We start from the raw sequence: 14607 nt of genomic DNA, 5'->3' as shown, positions 1-14607 counted from the left end.
GCAGGAGGACGGGAGCAGGAACTCACTCCCTGCTTCCAATTTCTGCCAGCATCCCTCTAGTAGCAGTGGACAGCTAGGATTCTCCAGTATCTCTGGGCAGTTTCCTCTCTCATAGTGCAAAGCCTCTTTCTGGATCCTGGGGCCAGAACTTAGAAGGTCCTCCACAATCTCAGTCTTAGAAGTGGTGCCCCCTGAAACCCCAGCACCAGCCATGCAGTGTTAACCCTGCATTCTCATCACCAACTTGTGGAATTCTTCCTCAGCTCAGCACTACAGCCCACCACCTGGATATCCTAGTACAAGCCACGCTGTGCCTTCTCTTTGGTTCCAGCCTCAGCAGTCCCTTCTCACTGATTCCAGTGTGGGCTGGTTCCCCATTCCTGGGCAGTACAGCTCAGCAAGAAGGGGTTGCCTGGCTTCTTGTGTTCACGCAGCCTAGGTGTGGTAGCTACTACTGGTACTCACTAATCTCTGATCTACGTCACTTTTCCCTTTTATTCCTTCAACATTTCAAACTGTCGATAACTAATCTTCTGTACCAAACTCTCTCCATGTGAAATCCCACATGCAGTTGGTCTTTTCCCACTAGACCGACTGGTATAACCTGCAAATTTGAACCTGGGCATTGAAACCTGAGGGGGAGGGGAGATGAAGGAAGTTGTCTCAAAAGTCAGCACTGTTAAATCCAGTAATTCTGCAAGTCTGAAAAGTGACATCAACTAACTCTGTTCTTCCCTCAAGCTTCACTTACATGTCACCTTCTCAAAGAGGCTTTTGTGGCCTCTGAAGCTAAATTCTGTGCCTTGTCATAGCAGTTTGAATCTTTCTTTCACAACAAGCATTATGATTTGCCATAATCTAATATTGTGATTCTGTTTGTCTTTCTTTCCGCTAGGTAAACGCTCAATAAGAGCATGAACTGGGTCTGTTTGATCACTGGTCTTTCCAGTACCTGGGAAGGCTTACCTTGTTCAGGTGCTCAAAAAACATCGGTTGAATGAATATATAAATGAATGCCCAAAGATGTTCGCTGTGACACTGTTTCAGTTCGGTTCAGTTCAGTTCAGTCGCTCAGTGGTGTTCCAACTCTTTGTGACCCCATGAACCGCAGCATGCCAGGCCTCTCTGTCCATCACCAACTCCCAGAGTTTACTCAGACTCATGTCCATTGAGTCAGTGATGTCATCCAACCATCTCATCCTCTGTTGTCCCCTTCTCCTCCTGCTTTCAATCCTTCCCAGCATCAGGTCTTTTCAAATGAGTCAGTTCTTCACATCAGGTGGCCAAAGTATTGGAGTTTCATCTTATATTTAATGAAAAGCAATAAACACCCCACATATTGACTATGATGAAAAGGGATAAGCACATGGAGAATCTACTCAATGGATCAATATAACCACAATACTTAGCCTGATACAAAGGTTTCCCTATGTGTGGTCCATGAGCCACACTTCTCAAAATCACCACAAATGGTTTTTAAAATTCAGACACACCACCCCTATATTTTCATAAGTTCTTCAGGTCATTGTCATGTACCCTAACTTTTGGGATTCCCTAGACCAACCATGATTCATGTAAAGTGCAAATATTTTACACTTACGTGAAAGATGTATTTTACCATGTTGGCTAGGCAAAACAAAAATAAAACCAATCAATCAAATAAACAAAAAACTAGGACAAGGATATAATTCAGTTAGATACATAGAGAAGTAAACAGTCAGATAAATGAAAACCTAATATAATAACTTAAAAAAAATCATAGAGGGGACTTCCCTGGCGGTCCAGTGGCTAAAACTCCAAGCTCCCAATGCAGGGGACATGGGTTCAATCCCTGGTCAGGGAACTAAATCCTACATGCTGTAACTAAGACCTGTCACAGTCAAATAAATAAATATTTTTTTAAAGAACTATAAGGAAATATACCAAAATGGTTTTCTTTGGGGAAGGGCACAAATCACTGTTCATCTTCGTCTTTCCGATCTTCCATGTACTTAGTCACTCAGTCATGTTGGACTCTTTACTACCCCGTGGACTGTAGCCCACCAGGCTTCTCTGTCCCTGGAATTCTCCAGGCAAGAATACTGCAGTGGGTTGCCATACCCTCTTCCAGGGGATCTTCCCAACCCAGGGATCAAAGCCAGGTCTCCCACATTGCAGGCAGATTCTTTACTGTCTGAGCCACCTGGTTTTTCATAGTGTCTGAACATCTGAAAGTAAGTATGTGTTTCAAAATGGAAAAATACCAATCCAAATCATCTCTGGAAAAGAAAAAAAGAAAAGAGATTTTCATCAGATCACCCATTCCAGCTAAACACTCGGGGCTAGGCTCTCTGAATTCTCTTTCCCGGGGTTCCTTGGGCAGTTTCCCAGTCATTATTTGTCACCCATCAGGCTTGTGATGTCATCATTTCCTTAAATCTTACCCTGTCTGCATGAAAACCAGAGCTTGGCAGCTGGTAAGCCATTGAAATTTCATACTTAAGACATCAAAGCTGGCAGCCCTGCTTTCAATTCCCCCCAGCTCATCTTCTTAGGAGAAAAATTTCTCAAAAGCACTTGATCCCTTGAAGTTATTGGGCACCATATTTAGCCGAAGTCCCGCTCAGACTAGAGAGGCAAAGTCGGAGAGAACCCATGCACAATATATTAAATATATAAATATTTTATGCGAGTGACCAGGAGGGAAAAAAAAAAGAAACCAAGCAGTCGATCAGCTCTGAGCCCTTTGAGTCCAATCCCTGACAAGCTGCAACAATTACTGCCATAGGAGGAAGCAAGAGGATGGCAAGTGTGGCCGGAATTGATCTTGGGAGAGACCCTCCCATTGCAGCCGAGCCCGGAGCCTACCATTACCTAGGAACAGCATAATGGCGCAGTGTTAGGCTGTCTCCCAGGAGGAGAATTTTAGGTGAACCCTCTAACATCCTTAAAATAGAGTCCAGCTCAGCTGAGTCACTGGTAGGAGCTGATGCTTTCAACCCGCTGCCAGTTCCTGAGCTGGCAACTCTACACAGAGGCCAAAGGCCCACAGTCCTCAAGGCTCCATAAAGACAGTCCCTTTCCCAGGCAGGTGAAAGAGAATGCTCCCAATCTCCTATAAGGTAATAGGCAAAAGTGCTCCCTGACAGTGGAATCGGGCCATAACAGCCAAACCATCACCTCGGAGGAGATGATCTGACCGGCACTGACAAAGCCCAGGCGCAATCATCAGGCCAGCCTGCCTCTCTCTCAGACAATGAAATTACCATAAACACCTCGGCAGCAACCCCTTCGCCAGTCTCTCGACTCTGATTTTCCTACTACTTTAATTCATTCTAACATAGGTAAACCTCCCCTAAAGCCAGATTTCATCTGGTTCAAAAACCAAGAGCTACAAAATCAAGGATCCCACAGCCTGGGATCCAAGTCCTTTCATATTCTAGCTCCAACCAATAATTTTTACAGTGTGATAATAATAGCAACCAACTTGTCTCAAGTGCTCAGTAGGTAGTAGGCAATATTTTGAGGGCTTTAAAACAAAGCAGTTCATTTAGTTTTCAAAATAACCCCATGATTAACAGATACACACCATTATTTGCAAAATAGATAAACAAAAAGGACCTACTATAAGCACAGGGAACTATATTCAACATCTTATAAAACCTATAGTGGAAAAGAACCTGAATGTCTCTATCTATCTATACCCTTCTCCCGTGGCTCAGGGTAAAGAATCCTCCTGTCAAGCAGGAGACTCAGGAGACATAAGATACACAGGTTTGATGCTTGGGTTGGGAAGATCCCCTGGAGAAGGACATGGCAACCCACTTCAGTATTCTTGCCAAGAAAATCCCAGACAAAGGAGCCTGACAGATTGCAGTCCAAGGGGTCAAAAAGTGTTGGACACAGCTGAACAACTGAACACGTGCGCACGCACGTGCACACACACACAAATATTTGAATCACTTGAAACAAATGCAACATTGTAAATCAACTATATTTCAATAAAAAACATAAGTAAACAATAATGAGCCCCATTTTACAGATGGGGAAACTGAGGTACAGATAGAATAAATAGTCAAGGAACTCACTTGAGATTATACAGCTAATAAGTGGGAGAATCAGAGCTGGAAACAGGCAATGTGGCTCCATAAGCAGCCCACACATGCACAGCTGTGATGACGGGGCTTTCCAGTCACCCCAATAAAGCATGGTTCCTACCTACCAGGCTGTTCTGAACACTTTTCTCTAAATGTGTCTGCCCTACCCACCTTCTTCTCCCCTGTGGTCCCTCCTCCCCACTGAGTAAACATGATGTGTTGGTTCCCACGTCCATGGCCAAATCTGAGCTTAGGGCAACCTTGGATGGAGGGAGGTGCCCCCAACGGGGCCCAGAGGGGTCAGTGTTTGACTGACAGTGCTTCAGGGCTCTGGGCTTAGTGTCCATTAAGTTTTGAAAGAGGAGGGTTCATCTAGGCTCCTCGTTTGTAAATTGAGGAGACTAGTCCTGCCCCATACAGTTGGAAAAAAGGTTCAATGAGAAAAGGATGTAAAGGGTGTTAGCAACTTGTGCAATAGCCTCTTCCTTTGAACTCCCAGAGCATGCTTTACTGAAACCTTCTCTTCCCTTCTCTGTGCCTATTTGCATCCTTGGTTCCTCTCCACAGCCCCTCCCTAGCTGCATATTAAAGAGGCAGGCACCTCGGTAAGTGACTTGTGTTAGTATATTTCCTTTCAAAGCGGGGAGGCCTTGGATGCTCTGAAATTAGCTGTCCGTGTACTTCCGGGAACTAATCTGCTGTTGTCCTAGCGTCTTTAGGATGAAAGGCTGGGTCAGGAGCTGACTGTGATATGCCCGGCCTTCCCTTCCCTACACGCTCTGTCCTATTCGACACCACAGATGTGCACGTGAACACGGCTTCAGTCTCTAGACATCCATCAGGAGACAGTCTCCTACCATTCTCCTGTCTTGAAAGAATGGGATATAATTTTTAAAAACTAGATTTACAGTTTAAATGGCTGAATTGAGTGTTACGTGAATTGTATCTCAATAGAACTGCTTTTAAAATAAAAGAAAGCAGCCACAGACGGTGTGTAAACAAGTAGATGTGGCTATGCTCCAATAAAAGCCTACATACAAAAGCAAAAACAATCCATAACTAATTTCAGGCTTCATGCTAATCACATGGGATGGTTGTAGGGGTGATGGTGCCTTGGCAAAATCCCAGGACTTGGAGAAAGACAGACCTCAGTTTGAATTCTGGGTCCTTCCACTCACTGTGTGTCCCTGGACATGTAAATTTGCTCTCTAAGTCTCAATTTCCCCTGCTGGGAAATACTGATGGGACTGCCTCTTTTCACTGGGAGGGTTAAAATTCAAGACATTCACAAATACCTGACACAAAGAGGCCCTCAAAATTGGCACTTCCTTTCTATGCAAGCATGGTCGCTTAGGAAATGAGTAGCCAGTATCCCTACTCTCAGGGAGCTTTCCAGTTCACTGGAGCTTATGGAAATGTACATTTCTATATGAACATACACAGCAGCCTGGGACACCTAAACAGGTCTAGAAAAGCACGTGAATGGGGTACCATTCACAACATGGGATGAGGGGCAGTTGGGGTGTCCTCCCAGAGACCAGAGGGCATATAGTTTGAATGAAGCCTTGGCAAATGAAAGGACAGACTCCACATCAGAAAACCTGGTTCTAATCCCTGCTCCACCCCAATGTGCTGTGTGATCTTGAAAAAGAAACATCACCTCTCTGACCTTTGATGTCTGTCCAGAAAGAAAGAGATAATAACTGGTGGCTCAGATGGTAAAGAATCTGCCTGCAATGTGGGAGACCTTGGTTTGATTCCTGGGTTGGGAATATCTTCTGGAGGAGGGCATGGCAATCCACTTCAGTATTCTTGCCTGAAGAATCCCATGAAAAGAGGAGCTTGGTGGGCTACAGTCCATGGGGTTGCAAAGAGTTGGACACGACCGAATGACTAAGCGTAGCACAGAAAAGAACACTTTACTTGCAGTATTGTGTGATGTTTACAAGAGATAATAAACAAACTTGTTTTGATGGTTAAGCTTAAAATGAATTTAGGGACTAAGCTAGATGTCAGATTAGGAGGAGTCTTAAATATATAAATGAAATATATTTCTGTATATACTCTATAGCACAGAGATATACAGTATAGCACCGGGAGTTATACCCAATATTTTGCAATAACCTATATGGGAAAAAGAATCTGAAAAAGAATAGATATATATATATGCATAAACAATTCACTTAGCTGTACACCTGAAACTAACATAACATTGTAAATCAACTATACTTTAATTAAAAAAAAAAATTGTGACTCTCTAATAATGGGCCAGGGAGTTGGAAGAAGTATGTCAGTGTGTGAGTGCGAGCATATGTGCATACTTGTATTTGCATTTAAGACAAATCCAGTTAAAGGAACTTGCTCCTAATAAAGGCCCAGGGGAGGCTGGGTGGGCTGAGCATCTCCATGGCATTGCAGTCACTCTAACACAGATTTATAGAGTTTATTTTTCTTAAGTTGCTCTAAGTGCTTCAGGTGTACTATCTGATTTACCTTTATGACATTCCAATGCAGTTAGAGGCAGGTGATATTATTTTCATTTTGTTGATGCAGCTATTAAGCCTGAGAGGAAAGTAGTTTAGTCCATGGACGTGATGGGGCAGAAAGGGGCCTTGAAGGTTATAGTCAGATCCTCATGCTGGGGCCATAATGCTTTCAACAGCATTTTGCCAAGGCCTTATCCAGCAAACACGTGAATGCTTCCAGGGATGCGGAATGTAGTCTATAAGAGAGAGGAATCTAAGTGTGGACTTGGAGGAAACCCTTACCTGTCAAGGCTAAATTGCAGGCAGTCTGGTCTTGGATGTCTGAGGGACCTGGGTTCAAATCCCAGCCCTGCTATTCACTAGTTGGGCAAGTATCAATCTCTCTAAGTTCCCTATACTTATGTATAAAATTAGAATACACAAGATTTGCTTTCAAGAGCTATTTTAGTAAATAAGTAAATAATGGGTAACAAGGCACTTCTGGCAAACATAAAGCAACAGACACTTGTAAGTTACCATTAACTTCACTACTATAAAGGCTTTCACTTTGGCAGGTACCATCGTGCATTATTGCTGGCCTATAAATTAGCACAACACTCTTGATGGACAAAGTGGCTCTATCAACGAACATTTAAATATACACATTCTTCTTGAGTTGCAGATTCTACTTCTAGGGATTTATTCTACAGATTCACATCTACATGTGTATAATACGTTCAAAGATATTATTATGATATAATATTATTAATTACTTTATCATTAGTAATTTAAAAACACTGGAAACAAGGTCCTTCAGTAGGAATTAATCCACTATGAATTAAATATCATAATATGGCAGTACAATGAAATACACTGTGGCATTGTTAACATATATAGAATTCTTTCTATATATACTGATATAGACTATTCTCTAAGATAAATTATTTAGTGGAAAAAGTAAGCTACAGTACAGGATATACTGTCTAGACCACTTTATTAAAAAAGAAAAGTGAATATATTATGCACACACATACACACATCTGTACTCTTAGTCTAGAAAACTACACAAGAGGTTGGTAACAGTGGTTGCTTCTTAGGAAAGAAACCAGGGAAATGAGTTTTACTGGATGCATTTGGTACCATTTATATTATCTTCGCCAGAAGATGCATTTCTTTTATAGGAATGGTGATAAAAGTACCATAAAGATACTGATTCTCAAATTGTAAATCAAGTTCCAAGGGAGCAGAAGCACAACAGTCTCCTTCTCTCAAAAAGTGGCCACGCTGTGCCTGTCCTCAGAGCTGTCGTGTCTTCTCTTCCTCTCAGATACAACTATCTACAACTTCTATCCACTGCACTTTTCACACAGATCCAGAGTCAGAATCTGTGCTCACGTCCCCACTGGTCCCCAGCTTCCGTTCTCACTCTGTAGTCTCTTCCCCCACCGAGAAAGAGCCCATCTGAACTTCCTGAAACACTCATTTGGATCAGACTAATTCTCTGCTAAAGAGCCTCTTGATGAAAGTAAAAGAGGCGAGTGAAAAAGTTGGCTTAAAGCTCAGCATTCAGAAAACTAAGATCATGGCATCTGGTCCCATCACTTCATGGCAAATAGATGGGAAACAGGGGAAACAGTGACAGACTATCTTTCTGGGCTCCAAAATCACTGGAGATGGTGACTGCAACCATGAAAGTAAAAGACGCTTAGTCCTTGGAAGGAAAGCTATGGCCACCCTCAGTTCAGTTCAGTCGCTCAGTTGTGTCTGACTCTTTGCTACCCCATGAATCTCAGCATGCCAGGCCTCCCTGTCCATCACCAACTCCCAGAGTTCACTCAGACTCATGTCCATCGAGTCAGTGATGCCATCCAGCCATCTCATCCTCAGTCATCCCCTTTTCCTCCTGCCCCCAATCCCTCCCAGCATCAGAGTCTTTTCCAATGAGTCAACTCTTTGCATGAGGTGGCCAAAGTTCTGGAGTTTCAGCTTTAGCATCATTCCTTCCAAACAACACCCAGGGTTGATCTCCTTCAGAATGGACTGGTTGGATCTCCTTGCAGTCCAAGGGACTCTCAAGAGTCTTCTCCAACACCACAGTTCAAAAGCATCAATTCCTCGGTGCTCAGCTTTCTTCACAGTCCAACTCTCACATCCACACATGACCACTGGAAAAACCATAGCCTTGACTAGATGGACCTTTGGTGGCAAAGCGATGTCTTTGCTTTTCAATATGCTATCTAGGTTGGTCATAACTTTCCTTCCAAGGAGTAAGCGTCTTTTAATTTCATGGCTGCAGTCACCATCTGCAGTGATTTTGGAGACCCAAAAAATAAAGTCTGACACTGTTTCCACTGTGTCCCCATCTATTTCCCATGAAGTGATGGGACCAGATGCCATGATCTTCGTTTTCTAAGTGTTGAGCTGTAAGCCAACATTTTCACTCTCCTCTTTCACTTTCATCAAGAGGCTTTTTAGTTCCTCTTCACTTTTGCCATAAGGATGGTGTCATATGCATATCTGAGGTTATTGATATTTCTCCCAGCAATCTTGATTAAGGCAATGCCAAAGAATGCTCAAAATACCGCACAATTGCACTCATCTCACAAGCTAGCAAATTATCCAAATGCTCAAAATTCTCCAAACCAGGCTTCAGCAATATGTGAACCGTGAACTTCCAGATGTTCAAGCTGGTTTTAGAAAAGGCAGAGGAACCAGAGATCAAATTGCCAACATCCGCTGGATCATTGAAAAGCAAGAGAGTTCCAGAAAAACATCTATTTCTGCTTTATTGACTATGACAAAGCCTTTGACTGTGTGGATCACAATCAACTGTGGAAAATTCTGAAAGAGATGGGAATACCAGACCACCTGACCTGCCTGTTGAGAAACCTATATGCAGGTCAGGAAGCAACAGCCAGAACTGGACATGGAACAACAGACTGGTTCCAAATAGGAAAAGGAGTATGTCAAGGCTGTATATTATGACCAACCTAGATAGTATATTAAAAATTAGAGACACTACTTTGCCAACAAAGGTCCATCTCATCAAGGCTATGGTTTTTCCAGTAGTCATGTATGGATGTGAGAGTTGGACTATAAAGAAAGCTGAGCGCCAAAGAATTGATGCTTTTGAACTGTGGTGTTGGAGAAAACTCTTGAGAGTCCCTTGGACTGCAAGGAGACCAACCAGTCCATCCTAAAGGAAATCAGTCCTGGGTGTTCATTGGAAGGACTGATGTTGAAACTGAAACTCCAATACTTTGGCCACCTCATGTGAAGAACTGACTCATTTGAAAAGATCCTGATGCTGGGAAAGATTGAAGGTGGGAGGAGAAGGGGATGACAGAGTATGAGATGGTTGGATGGCATCACCAACTCAATGGACATGAGTTTCGGTAAACTCCGGGAGTTGATGATGGACAGGGAGGCGTGGTATGCTGCAGTCCATGGGGTCACAAAGAGTCAGACACAACTGAGTGACTGAATTGAACTGAACTGAATTCTCTGCTCATAACTCACAAATGGCACAGATATCCCTACCGTGGCCCCTGAGGATCCACATGGCTATAGCCCCAGCCACCCCACTGACCGTATCTCCTAACTTCATCACCCTGCTCATTCTGATCCAACCATACTGGCCCATTGGTGTTTCTAGAACATTTTCCTACCTTTACACTAACTTCTTCTTGGTCTGGAAGGTATTCCCCACATAGATCTGCATGTCTGGCTCTCACTTCCCTAAATGTCACCCTATCTCGTCCTTCCTCATTTTTGCAAAATAACACCCCTATTACTCGTCATTCTCTCCTCCTGCCTTGTTCTTCTCCATGGCCACATTCCCCCTGACACTATCTGTTCATTGGTTTGTGTAGTATCGTCTCCCCCACTAGTGAGAATTTCAACATGTGTTATTAGCACAAGCATAATGGTAGACACATGGCTGCTAAGTCACTTCAGTCGTGTCTGACTCTGTGTGACCCCATAGACGGCAGCTCTCCAGGCTTCCCCCTCCCTGGAATTCTCCAGGCAAGAACACTGGAGTGGGTTGCCATTTCCTTCTCCAATGCATGAAAGTGAAAAGTGAAAGTGAAGTCGCTCAGTCGTGTCCGACTCTTTGTGACCCCATGGACTGCAGCCTACCAGGCTCCTCCATCCATGGTATTTTCCAGGCAAAAGTACTGGAGTGGGGCACCGATAAATGCCTGTGGACTCCAGATGGGCCATTTATTAGCACAATAAAATGAGAACTGGACCAGAAAAAGGAGACCTAAACCTGAACTCTTGTTCTTGCTCAGTTACGCCTCATGACATTGAGCAGATCTCGTCCCTTCTCTAAACCTCAGATGGTAGTAATGGTTGCCAGCCCAGGGTTTCTAGGCCTCTGGTGGTTTCAGAAGGTTGACACAAGGCACCATTGTCAGAATTCCAAAGAGTTAGAAATATTTTCCTGAAGTGTGTACTATGGAATACTAATATATTTTCATCAACAAAAAATGAGTGCCAAGGTAAAACATTTCTTTCAGTTTTTAATGTGTCAATGGGCCTTTCCCCAATTTATTTTTTCTCAGATAAATTTCATCCACATGTGTTGGCACATATGCATGGGTGCATGGGTGAGCTTCATTTCAAAAGACTGGTATTCAACACGTTATACACTGGAAAAGGCTAGATTATTGTCTAGCTATGACAATGTCAGCAGATAATCCTGATTTATTCATGCAGAACAACGGCAGTTAGAAAAGTTTTTGAGTTATGAAACATGGAGAAAGGGCTTAATCATGGCTTCAGACACTCCTGAGGTTCCCACAACGCTTCTCAAGTTATCACCAGTCCACTGCTCCATCCACTCCTTGAACCCTACACTCCAGTCAAACTTGCTCTTTTCCAGATATTCCAGGCTGCTCTATGACCCACAGTTTCTTGGTTTTTTGTTTGTTAGTTTGTTTCTGTGGACAGAAATGAACTTGTCCCCATTTTCATTTAATACTCTCTACTCACTTCTCGAGACAGCTAAAAAATTAATCTCCTTCAACCCCTTTTCATTCCTCCTTTCTATTTTCACCATACCCCATACTCCTCTACTGCAACCCCCCAAACAATGCACATCCTGTATTCCTTATGTGTCTGTCCCTTGCATTGACCATAAGCCCCTCAAGGTCATAGGCTTCGTGTCAATCATGTGTCTCTGTAGAAAATGGTATAGGCTTGCAGTTAAAGATAGGGAAGGAGGGAAAGATAGAGTGAAGGAAAGACAGAGGGAGGGAGAGACGTAGGAAGGACTGAAGGAAGGAAAAAAGGAAAATGTTCAGGAATCACTGAAAAATATGGAGAAAGAAGTTAAAGACAAAAAAACCAGATGCTGAGTAGAGTGAACAGCCTGGAAGCCTGATGTCTGGGGAAGCTTTGCTCTGAGGAACCACCATTCCAACAAATGGTCCTATTTGTCCCATGAAAGAATTTCCATGAATCAGAAGCTAAGAAATGCTCATCATGATGAAACCTTTGTGGAAATAATGATGCTCACCCACAAACATAATAAAAACTTTACAGCATACGGAAGCTTCACAGTGAAGGGTTCTGTTATCTACATGCTCCAAGCTTTCTTTTGACTATAGCTCTTCTTCCTTTCTTTTCTTCCTCTTTCCCTCCCTCCCTCCCTCCCTTCCTTCCTCTTTCTTTCTTTCCTTCTTTCTTGTCTGAATGGGAAAAGAAAAGACCATTAAGAGAACAGAGAGAGTGGAGACTCAGGCTAAAATTCTAGACCAATCACATGCCCAATCAGTCACCATCTCCTGAAGCTTTCAACATGACTCCCCTGTCTATAAGGAAGTGGAACAAGAAGAATAAGAAAGATCTATGGGCCTCATTCCAATCTCAAAGAAAGGCAATGCCAAAGAATGCTCAAAATACCGCACAATTGCACTCATCTTACACGTTAGTAAAGTAATGCTCAAAATTCTCCAAGCCAGGCTTCAGCAGTACGTGAAGTGTGAACTTCCAGATGTTCAAGCTGGTTTTAAAGAAAAGGCAGAGGAACTAGAGATCAAATTGCCAACATCCGATAGATCATCGAAAAAGCAAGAGACTTCCAGAAAAACATCTATTTCTGCTTTATTGACTATCCCAAAGCCTTTCACTGTGTGGATCACAATAAACTGTGGAAAATTCTGAAAGAGATTGGAATACCAGACCACCTGACCTGCCTGTTGAGAAACCTATATGCAGGTCAGGAAGCAACAGCTAGAACTGGACATGGAACAACAGACTGGTTCCAAATAGGAAAAGGAGTACATCAAGGCTGTATATTGTCACCCTGCTTATTTAACTTCTATGCAGAGTACAGCATGAGAAACTCTGGGCTGGAAGAAGCACAGCTGGAATCAAGATTGCTGGAAGAAATGTCAATAAGCTCAGATATGCAGATGATACCACCCTTATGGCAGAAAGTGAAGAGGAACTAAAAAGCCTCTTGATGAAAGTGAAAGAGGAGAGTGAAAAAGTAGGCTTAAAGCTCAACATTCAGAAAATGAAGATCATGGCATCTGGTCCCATCACTTCCTGGGAAATAGATGGGGACACAATGGAAACAGTGTCAGGCTTTATTTTTGGGGGCTCCAAAATCATTGCAGATGGTGATTGCAGCCATGAAATTAAAAGACACTTACTCCTTGGAAGGAAGGTCATGACCAACCTAGATAGCATATTGAAAAGCAGAGATAGTACTTTGCCAACAAAGGCCCATCTAGTCAAGGCTATGGTTTTTCCAGTGGTCATGTATGGATGTGAGAGTTGGACTGTGAAGAAAGCTGAGCACCGAAGAATTGATGCTTTTGAACTGTGGTGTTGGAGAAGACTCTTGAGAGTCCCTTGGACTGCAAGGAGATCCAACCAGTCCATTCTGAAGGAGATCAACCCTGGGTGTTCTTTGGAAGGACTGATGCTAAAGCTGAAACTCCAGTACTTTGGCCACCTCATGTGAAGAGTTGCCTCATTGGAAAAGACTCTGATGCTGGGAGGGATTGAGGGCAGGAGGAAAAGGGGACGACAGAGGATGAGATGGATGGATGGCATCACCGACTCAATGGACATGAGTCTGAGTGAACTCCGGGAGTTGGTGTTGGACAGGGAGGCCTGGCGTGCTGCAGTTCAGGGGATCACAAAGAGTCAGACAGGACTAAGTGACTGAACTGAACTGAACTGATGGGCCTCTGTCAGTTTTGCATATAAAAACTGAAACAGTTTTGTCCCACAGTTATCAAACAGAAGTGAAAAATGATGATGCCTGAAAATGAGGTCAGAGTGAGGAAGTGTATCTCCCAGTGGTGAGTGGATGTGCACTGTTTAAATGGGTGGGCTGTGTCGTGTGCTCAGTCACTCGGTCGTGTCCAGCTCTTTGTGGCCCCTAGGACTGTAGCCCACCAGGCTCCTGTGCCTATGGAATTTCCCAGGCAAGAATACTGGAGTGGGATGCCAGTGGGTGGATCCTACCTACTCCAGGGGATCTTCCCAACCCAGGGATCAAACCCATGATTGGCAGGTGGACCCTACCACCACTGCCACCTGGGAAGCCATGAATAGGTTGGCTATATGCGATCAAACACCCACGAGCCACTTCAGAAGGGAAAGACAACCGGATTGATCGCACAGGTTAAGCAAATCACTCCATTTTAATGTTTATGACCTGGAGGCACCAATATTCACAAACATCAGGCCATAGTCTTGTGTGTAGTCCTGGATCTACAACCAGCAATTAGCAATCCATTAGACAAGGTAAAAATTGCCCCCTCACTGAACTCTAAGCTATTCTCCACAAGAAATCCTTTAGGGCAGAGGAGTCTGAAGCGACTTCATCTGCTAGACCCTAGTACAAACCCTGGACCTCAGGACAGACCCTGAGGGAGAATGAGTGAAAGCATCAACAATGGCACTGAAGGAATCTGCTTTCAGGGTCATCCAGTGTATAATGAGCTAAACTATCAACCTCAGAGGGTTATTCCGAGAAGGTTTATAGGTTAAGTATTAAGCCCTTCTGTTTGCTCAGATATACTTCCCAAATAGGAATGGGA

The sequence above is a fragment of the Capricornis sumatraensis genome, chromosome 2 (assembly GCF_032405125.1).
Source record: "Capricornis sumatraensis isolate serow.1 chromosome 2, serow.2, whole genome shotgun sequence".
NCBI lineage: Eukaryota > Metazoa > Chordata > Mammalia > Artiodactyla > Bovidae > Capricornis > Capricornis sumatraensis.
The sequence above is the reverse complement of the archived record's forward strand: the minus strand, read 5'-3'. Positions refer to the sequence as shown.